This window comes from Hyposmocoma kahamanoa, unplaced genomic scaffold, assembly GCF_003589595.1.
Source record: "Hyposmocoma kahamanoa isolate Upper Pololo Valley unplaced genomic scaffold, ASM358959v1 87, whole genome shotgun sequence".
NCBI classification, from domain to species: domain Eukaryota; kingdom Metazoa; phylum Arthropoda; class Insecta; order Lepidoptera; family Cosmopterigidae; genus Hyposmocoma; species Hyposmocoma kahamanoa.
The window spans coordinates 1,427,258-1,437,564 of NW_020654422.1; the positions used below are offsets into that span (position 1 = coordinate 1,427,258).

The following is a 10,307-nucleotide window of genomic DNA, read 5'->3' on the forward strand; positions in this document are numbered from 1 at the left end:
ACCGCGGCGCCGCCGCCGCCAGCTACTGACTCCGGCGCATGCCATTTCACTGGCCACGCGAATAACTTACCGTGTTCTAATAGCGTAAAAATAGCTCAAATAATGTAATAGCTAACACGCAATTCAGTTTTGTATTAGTGTCAGAATTTTGTAATTTTATTTAGGTTTAACAATTTCGAATGATTTAATAATGATAATAATAATTAACTCCTTCAACAGTTTTTGTATTTTTTTTGTATATTTTTGTAATAAAATTTAATATAACTTTCAAAGCAGTAACTAAACGCTCGTTATGGGCACATTACGTAGGTCGGGGGAACCCCCGATCTATTGTGAACTAATCAACTAACACCCCATAAATGTTATTTCATCCCTACCACAATTTAACGAACTTTTTGTACAAACTAACAAAGGTAAAAAAGGACGTTCACGTTTGAATTTTACTTCTATAAAAAAATACCACTGTTTGGCGATTAATGGATACTCCTGTAAACCAGTAACCTAATGTCAATATATTACAGTCAACTTAAATCGTCTTTTATTTAACGAGCTCGTCGAGATCCTCGTACATCTTCAACGTTGGGTCTGGCGGCTACAGTATCAAATTTCCATTGGAATCAATTTATGTAATAAATTGAAACCTCTTGTTACCTGTTATTTGTTTCTCTATTTCCTGTGCTATACATAGGGTTGCCAGATACTGACTTATTATTTCCGGGACTATTGTACTAGGGTAAAAATGTGTAAAAGGCAAACGCGCCTTCGTAAAACGCGCGGCTGCATCGATACAAACAATCGCCTATAAACCTCGAGTGTAGCGTGGCAATCGAGAGTTTGTATCGATACAGTCGCTTGCATAGCTGCTTAAAATCGCGCGTGTGTAAAGGTAGACGATTAGCGACTGCATCGCTATTGCACTGCGTTTGCATCTCGTTTGCATCGCTTCTAAAAATCGCCATGTGTAACCGCTCTAAGGGAGACGGCCCATCTACTAGATCTAATTTATCAGACGGCCGTCTATCTAATTTGATGTATCTAACATGACCGTAATATTATTTTCTACCATCTTTTAGGAGTTTTTAATGCTGATAGAGTACAAAATTTTACGTCAATCGCAATCAATATTTCGACATTCCTTCACACGACTACAGCGCTGCGTATGGGGGACTTCTTTTATGAAAAGGACTCTAGTAAGTTTGTAAAAACAACTTCTAAGTGTTTGGAATCCGGAACAATGAAGTCTAATTACCGGACGCAGAACAAGACGAAATATTTCGGGACAATCTCGGATTTCCCTGCCATCTGGCAAGCCTGGTTATACATATATTTAGTAGCCGTATAGCTCCTTATAAAAGAGTTCGTCCAGGGGAGTACTGCTACCTTACCTATTTCTGCCGCCAAGCAGCAATGTGAAATTATAGGCCCATGGGCCTTGTCAACTTATGTCTCACGGTAACTGGCGCAGTGTCACTGTACCTCAGATCTTTGCGATTTACAGCTCTGAGTGGCATTACAACTGCTCTGTCAGTCACCACTGGACGCACGACTTATTGGTACCGTCACTTGGTGCTATAAAAAAATATATCTGTAGTAGAGAGGCAAAGGACCTTAATATTTTAGTATTTAAAAGTTTCTACAAAAATTGCTTTTTAATGCTAAAAATCACGCAATAGTAAAAGACGTTAAGCCCTGTCGTCGTTTGTTTTTTATTTAACATAATACATTTGCCCTTGATTTTTAAATACCTAATTACGAGCCCCATTCTCTTTAAAACGATCTGTAGTAAAAATTACTATTTGGGACTTAAGGTTATTTACCTCTCTTCTACAGATATAATAATCAATTTTAAGCACGTACCAAAACTTATTTATTAAATATTAACTTACTTATTAACTTGGAATCAGAATAATAAGAAAGATAAAGACGTTGCGAGTTTCTTTTACACTCAGACCGGGGACTCAAAACATACTTCACCTTTTTCGCTTCTATTACGTTGAGTAATAAAGTTTTTTCTGGCCAGCTTGACGAGTGACTCTTTTACAGGAGGATCCAGTAAATCAGTATAATATATTGCTGAAGCCCCATCCTTTTCTTTAGCAAGAATCTGCTATATATACCATATACGTTTTTTTTTTACTGTTTGTATACGTGCTTATAAATAAATACCTTAATTAATTTTTATTTATATTCTTACTATCTTTTGTCTCTCCTATATAATATGATGGGACGAACAAGTCGTGCGACTGATAGTAAGCCACACGCCTGTCCATAACAGTTGCAGTGCCACTTAGAGCTTTAAATCGCAAAGATCTGAGAGGCACTGCCAGTGCGCCTTTTACCCTGAGACATAAATTTACAAATCCCATGTGCCTGTAATTTCACCATTAATATTTTAGGTAGAAATTTATTTTTTATTCACGTCTGTTCCACGGCCTAAAAGATACAGAGATTCAGGTTCAAGTATCGGCGAAAGATAGTCGCCATTTCGAGCAGCACCATGCGATATGCCACAGAAATTCAACCGTCTCAAGGAATTAAGCCGTAAATTTATGACTACCATTAATTTTACAGTAATAGCATTTCAAACACAAAAACGGCTGTGATAAAAAACTTCGTTCTTCTATAACTATAACTTCATGATATAAAACCGAATTTAGGTATTAAATCAACAATTAACATAATAATCAAATTAACATCTTCGGCAATATTCTTCTGATTTTGTAACAATCGTGCTTCTTTAGCCAGTTAGTTTAAAAAAATTACACTATATGTGCTATTTTCTTCATCTTCATTCGAAATGAATAAGGCTGATTGCAAAAACATGTTTTACAGTTATATGTAGTATTTTATTGCCTCTAAGGCTTTAAATCCAGAAGTAGAGCGTGCATTAAGCCATTTCCTTTTTTCCCTTGATTACTATCGCATGAAAATCAAAATTTTCATTTTTTTTAACATATTATAATAAACGCATTTTTCAAATGTATTGAAGTAATAAAGGCATAATATAATAGGCCGATATTGTGGCGAAGTCTACACAATAATCTAGATACAGGCATAATTAAAAGTCCTAGATAGCTTGAATGAACTAGTCCATATCGCTTATTGACTACTTTGTAAAGTATCTGCTGTTGCTAAAGTTGGTTAATGCAATTGTTTGTAATTAGTTCTTTGCGTTATGCAACAGATTCTATTTTTTTTTTTGTTATTTTAGTCCTATACTATGTATATTAATGGTTCATACATAATACTGGCTATTTATTTTAATTTATTAATAATCAATTTAAAGTCTTTATGTCTATTAATACCGGTTACGTTACTTTATTATATTTCCAAAACAAGATGTGCATTTCGTGTTATTACAATAACCGTTTTGTCCATAAATAATACTGATTTAAAAATGAATCAAAAATATGTATAATTACGTCGGTGCTATGCTAATAGCATCAAGTTATATTATGAATCTACATAATATGACAAACACATACATACACATACATAAACACATACATATTGTGACAAATTTTAAGAATTTTATCAATATGTATTCTTCTATTGAAAGTAAAAAGACAGCTGCCTAAGAATTATATGGTAAAAAGTTTAATTTTAATTGAGTATATAAAAACCATCAAGGTTAGACAATAGAATGCCCCCGCAAATCTTCAGTCAGTTAGATTTTGCTTAAAGCTGTTTACATTTTATTTTATTTTGAAAGATATGTTACAAAATTTACATATACATATGTATTATTTTGAAAGCATAATTAAATATTTGTAAATGAATTGCTAAACAAATACATAACATTTTATGATTTTATAATATGGGTAGTAAACTAGAACATGTATATTTAATATTATCAGTGTCACAACATTGCATTTTGAAAAAAGAAAACCAAGGGATAATTATAAAACAAAACAGTCCGAACGAAAAAAAATACAAATACAAAATATTATCTACATTTTTAACAAAACAAATTTCTGTACACTGTAAAAACAATTATTAATAATATATAAATAAATAAGTTTCTATCGAGTATAAAACATTTTAACAATAAAATTAAATGAAGTTTATTTGCATTGAATAGGTTTCACACGATGGTAATTATTAGATTAGAGTTATTCAGTCAGTACATAGAAGTACGAATAAAACAAAATGTCTACACATTCATTCACACTGTAATAATTTGTTATTATAAATCTACATGCACGGAAAGCGGTTTTTACATTTTGTAAAACTGACGAAAACATCACCTTAATGTCTTAATATGTATAATTTGTTACTTATGTTATATTGCTAAAACTAGATTGCACTCAATTAAAATACATTGACCAACAGCTGAAACTTTGTCATAATTAAATATAAGTTTACAATCACAAGTACCTTTAACTTTTGTAGTCTATTAACTGTATACAAAAGAAGTTTATAAGTAAGTATAAATATAAATAAATACTTACCTTTTGTATAATTTCAAAAATTTTCAAACTCCGATTGAATTTGAGAGGGGTATATATGTATTTAATTTTGAAAAAAAGACACATTTTTTGACACCGATATTGTGTGCAGTTTTACATTGTTGGTTTAGCGTGTCGGCAATCTAGCTGCGTGTTAATAGACTCTACTAGAGTTAAAAGTGCTTGTATTTTTAAAGTTATTTAATTATTATCAAGTTTCAGCTATTGGTCAATGTATGTAATAGTTTTAACTGAGTGCAATCTAGTTTTAGCAATATGAAAAAAGTAATAAATATGTGCTAAAACCTTGGACATTAAGGTGACATTTTCGTAAGATAAATAACGTTAACACTTGAATGATAAAAATCCACGGGCAATCTTCATGTAAATCTTTAAATTAGCTTCTACATATGATATTTTGAAAAAAGGATAAATGTGAACAATGTGATATATTTACCAACACCTAGTTTCTTACTCGTTTTTATCATGTTTCGACAAATTTTCAAAAAGGATAATTTCTTCAATTTAATTGAGCAGCAAGTATATCGAAAAAGAGTACGTATACCCCTAAAACTTGCTTTTGTGGCTGTCACAGTGATATTTACTTTGCAACTTACATAGCCACATAGCGGAATTTACATAATCTCGCAAATTTACACATTACTAGGTTTTTCTGATCATTTTGTTGACTAAAAAATTTGGAGTACGTATATTTCAACTTTTCGTTGTCCTGACCACATTGCAAAGTTTTGACAGGAAAATAAAGTTTTTTAATGTTTTCCTGTTAGAACCAATTAGAAAATGATATTGATAACCCAGAAACAAAAATCTTATTATATGGTTGTGTACATTGATAAATGTAACGACTTGTACGGATGTGTAACGAAAGTGCAATTTGCTTATCTATTGAATAATTATTTTTTTAAGTTTGAAATTGCATTTGAGTCGAACAATCAAGACTACTATAAAATATTTAAGTTAATATGAATAATAAAATACATTGTTTTCATTTTATACAATTTGCCGCTCGTGTTCTTCTAGCTTTCTTCGCGTGGTTTGCAATTAAAGAAAAATTAACGTCTCATTACAAAATTAAGCGTACAATTACACGTAATTAAACTTTATATTTATATTACTTTCCTCTCGCGACAAATGAAGTGAAATGTTTCAACAGCCACTGTAATAAAGTAAAACTTTCAAACAAGTTTTAGTTAACAGACGCTAGACTTCTAAAAGGCTTTGCTGCGGAAATTAATAAGCTAGTTACACCTTATTCTTATTTCTTCCGCAGCAAATTTAAATCAGTGTGATCGTGACTGCGGCCACACTCATGGTCGAGTCTTTAGAAAGCGAAATTTCATTGAGTAACTTACAACCACCGTATAATTATGCAAGTATAAAAACGGTCTTACCTTTAATAATTACTTTCTTCGACTGCAACTGAATAATAAAACACTGATACAATTTATGTGGAATCCACCATCGTTCCAGCTGGCACTATCTATGCAAACACCTGCGTTCACCTTCACTTTTAGTTAAGAAAAATAAAGAAAACTTAATTTTAGCACTACACACACTGCCCGCCAAAATTCTACATATTCGAGAATTCTAATACTCCGATAAATCAATCGCTATCACAAAATCGATGTCAACGGCCGTAACGCAATCCGGACACTGGCAAGTGTCGCGGTTTTTGACTCGTAACGCGCCACTGAACTTGCAGCAATTAGAAAAATAAAATGGTTTCGAACGTAATAATTTGAAGTTTGAATTATGGCGGGAAGAGTGTGTAGAAGTACGTCGCGCGTGCGTCGGAGATTGCGCGAAGCGGTTGGTGCGCGAGTCGCGACTGCGGTCACCGCGGCAGCGACAGTCTCTGCCCACCGCTGCCCGTATGTGCTCAATGTTAATCCGTGATACTATTTCAGCAACTACCGCGTGCTGACCTCTTTAAACTGGACCAACCACCTTTCTTTCATGAACTACACGACTCTAGCTATCAAATCTTAAGGCTCACATACAACTGGCGGCTGTCATACATGTCTGAAGACTCAAGCGTGCACTAATAAACAATGGATGCTTCAGTTAGTAACATTCTTCAGTGGATTTCCAAACGAAAGCTTAAGTAGGTAATACACGGCTTACGTAAAATTGTGACTGAAACAGTGGAAATACACATAGTGCATGGTACATTTAAAACAATTTGTCAAAATTGTAATGTATTTCTACTTTCCGTGTTGTGAAAGAGAAGTGTGCTTGTAAGCTTAGAGTAAACCCTGACAATTTTTTTTTCTATTCAATTTTGCAAGAAGTTCTTTTGTGCTTTTGAATTCGAGACAGTTTACTTTTCTGAAGAGTTTCAATAAAATTACTCTAGCATTTACGCTAAAAAATAAATTTATCTGGGTTATATAATATATTTATTAACATTTGTCATATATTTAATGGATTAGATGTGCCTCTGTGGCCGAACGGTTACCATTCCGGACTGCCACGCAGAGGTCCTGGATTCGATTCCCGGGCCGGGCAAAATATTTGTATGGCCTTCATTTATTTATCTCGTAAGTTCGGGTGTAATTTGTGGTTGTCTATGTGTGTGTCCATGGCACTCGCGACACATGGTTTTCCATATTGCGGGGCTATGTTGAGTGTGTGCGTAGGTCCAAAAAAAATTACTCTAAAATCGATGTCGTAAATGATTACCATAAAGAAATAAATACAAATAAATGTGGAAACGCAGTTGCATGATTTCGTATCAACGACATTATGAATAGGTACGGTTAGATACAAAGCGTTGTACTGGCAAAAATAACAAGTCTGGTGATCAAAGTGACGCAACTCACGTAGAACAACGGGCGGCGTAGGTGTTAAAAATATGGGATTAGGTGGAAACGTTGCAGCTCATTACCATATTGTATCTCCATGAGATACGCCTGTACAGCGTACCCAGCCCAGTTTTGCCACGTCCGATATTACCTAATATATGATTCAATTAAAATTAGGAAGTATTTCTATATACAATCATTTGTTACTCACCTGAAAGCCGTAATATGAATTTACTGTAGGTACTTAAAACAAAAGATATTCATTCTAAAACTTTTGGAATATTAATAATAACTCTTTATTGCACAAAGAAAAGATACATGAAACACAAGTTATAAAGGACATATACAAGGGTGAGCTTATCTCTAGAAGAGATCTCTTCCAGCCAACCCTAGCCTAGGTGAAAAATGAAGTCTGCGGGACTAATTATTGTACAATAAAATTAAAATTTAAAAGTGAGTAAAAAAAGTAAATTAATTAAAATATATATATAAATATAAATAATATATATATATATATATATATACATATAAAATATGATAATATATACATATGACAGACATACACACCTACATGAACTTTATATACATAAATACAAACATAAGCAGAATATAAATTATAATCTAAACAAATTACTACTTTATAATATATGTTACCTATTAGCTATCTAACGCGTTCGACAGGTAGTGCTCTTTTAATTTATGTTTGAAAGATGCCACCGATGGACTGTCACGAATGCTAGCAGGAAATCTATTCCACATACGAGTTGCACTTACCGTGAAAGAGTTGTGGAAGAATTTCGAGTTGGATTGGGGATTTATTAGTGATCTAGTGTCACAGGTACGTTTTGGGCGGGAACTGGGGGATAAGGGAGAAAAACGGGAACACAGATAATGAGGAAGCTGGGGGTTATGTAGAATTTTTTAATTAATATTATTAATTCTTGTAGCTGTAGAGCTCATCGTGAGAGAGTTTGTCCAAGTACTGCCACTTTAACTATTTCTATCGCCAAGCAATAATGTGAGCATTACTGCAATGAGGTTTTGAAGGGTAAGGGTGCTGGTGAAATTACAGGCACGTGGATCATGTGAACCTATTGTCGCCTTAATTTCTCAAACAAGTTACTGACATGCAAAAAATGGATTATATATACAAATTTTGCGGGCTGATTTCGCATCATATTTCCTTCATATTTTACCAATTCTTAGGGTCGTGTTCTAGAACTCTACTCAATGCTCAAGTCAGGATCTGAGTATGGTTTAAAGCACTCGAAATCATACTCAAGTCCCTGCCATTAGGGTCGTATTTCCAGTGCTTGTGTTGCCAGTGCAATCCTGACTTGAGCATTGAATAGAGTTCTAGAATACGACCCTTAAAGTAACGCATCCAAATTAACACCCTTGATAAGAGATTTAATATAAATAGATAGTTTTGCCATTTCCTAAATACCTAATCACTCTTTATAAGATACGAGAAAATAAGGCATCGTTATGTCTCAAGGTGACAGGCGCAGCGGCATTGCCACTTATTCCTTTACGATTTAAAACCCTGAGTGTCACTTGAACTGTTATGGACAGACGTGTCGCTTATCACCGTGTATTATAAAAAAAATACTTCTCGTAAGTGTAAAACGATGAATAGCTTAAGCAGGTTTGTTTTGCCGAATATTTGCAGTCGTCAAACTAAAGTTGGTTTTCATAAAGTAACTAAGACGTTTATTTTATTGGTAAGTCCTAAAAATTTAAACGATTTTTTCAACCGCAAAACAAAAGTTTGTTTAATAAAATAAAGTACTGTTGAGCACGTGTCAGTATTTAAAAAAATTAATGAAAATTGTATTCTCGACGACTTGCTTGGTCGATTTAGCTCAAGAATAAAAGAATTTGTTTCACGTGAATTTGTCACACACAGTTTTAATATACATAATTTTCAAATAGTTGATCGTCAATAAATTTAAAAAGTTAACAAATAATAATAATACTTTAACAATGGGCAGTTACTTATATGCGCTTGTTTGTATGGGAGTGCATGGGATGTTTCTTTGGTGGATGCATTGTATTGGATTAATTCTCGAAAACAAATTAATTGTTGTAAGTGCTCTCAACGATTGGTATTGTTGTGTCTATTGGAGGGGCATCCTGTATATACCTTCATAATTACGTAGAATAACCAATAAGTACTTTTATAATTAAACTTAAACATTTAATTTGTAAATAGTCAATTACTTTTTTTTTTAATGCTCCTATGTATAAACGCATGCCGTGGCAACCCCAGACCAGCCCGTTTCACGGACTTCATCCGGTTCTCAAGAGGCTAGTGCTTTATACCTAAGTATTTTTTGTGTTGTTTATAATGTTGGAAGAACAAATTAATTTGATTTATATCCTTTAGTCGGTAGATGTATTAATTTAAATTAATGATGTTGGTTTTTAACTTACGTGCTTTGGCCCGCAGTCCCTATTTTTGTTCTGACCCAAATATCTAACAGACCTTTTGTGAACACCCTATCCCTTATCAACAATATTACATTATAATTATCTTGTCTAGCAAAATCCATTTTCTGTTAAAATTGTAGTTACTGATAACTTATAATATATTTATAAACCCACTACTTTCTTTTTTTTTTTTATACTTCCATATGCGTGTGATATGAATGTGTAATTGTTTTTGTGTTGTCACTTTTTAGACTCTCATCGTACTCAATGGATCTCCGGATAGCCAACTGTAACCGTAACGACACTTTTACGTGTCGTTTTCAACCCTGACATTGGCAAAATTAAGGTGAAAATAGATGAAGCCATTTTATAGAAATTGGAACTGGATCTTCGTTTCATTATTTTGAACAGATTTCTGATAGTTGAGTAGGTGCTCGTAATAATAAATTAACGAAACGAATTCAACCGTCCTTGGACTGTCCTTGGCTTTTCAATCCGTCATTGGCGCGCTGGAAAAGATTTCAAGACTTCCTTCGCTTTACATTGTCCTAAGCCTCCGCCTTCAGCTCGTCATACTACCAATCAATGACGTTTTCTTTAT

The 10,307-nt window shown here is 33.5% G+C and overlaps 1 protein-coding gene across 1 annotated transcript in view; it reads right to left on the reverse strand.

The window, feature by feature from the left end:
- LOC113235414 (mucin-3A-like) overlaps positions 1-6,321 on the reverse strand; it is a 241,241-nt gene extending 234,920 nt beyond the window's left edge. Inside the window, exons 1-2 of the mRNA XM_026471095.1 lie at positions 6,200-6,321; positions 5,861-5,976 (exon numbers count right to left, since the gene is read on the reverse strand). The gene's annotated coding sequence lies outside the window, so the exon portion shown is untranslated. The remainder of the gene's footprint in view (positions 1-5,860; positions 5,977-6,199) is intronic.
- Between the last annotated feature and the right edge of the window lie 3,986 nt (positions 6,322-10,307).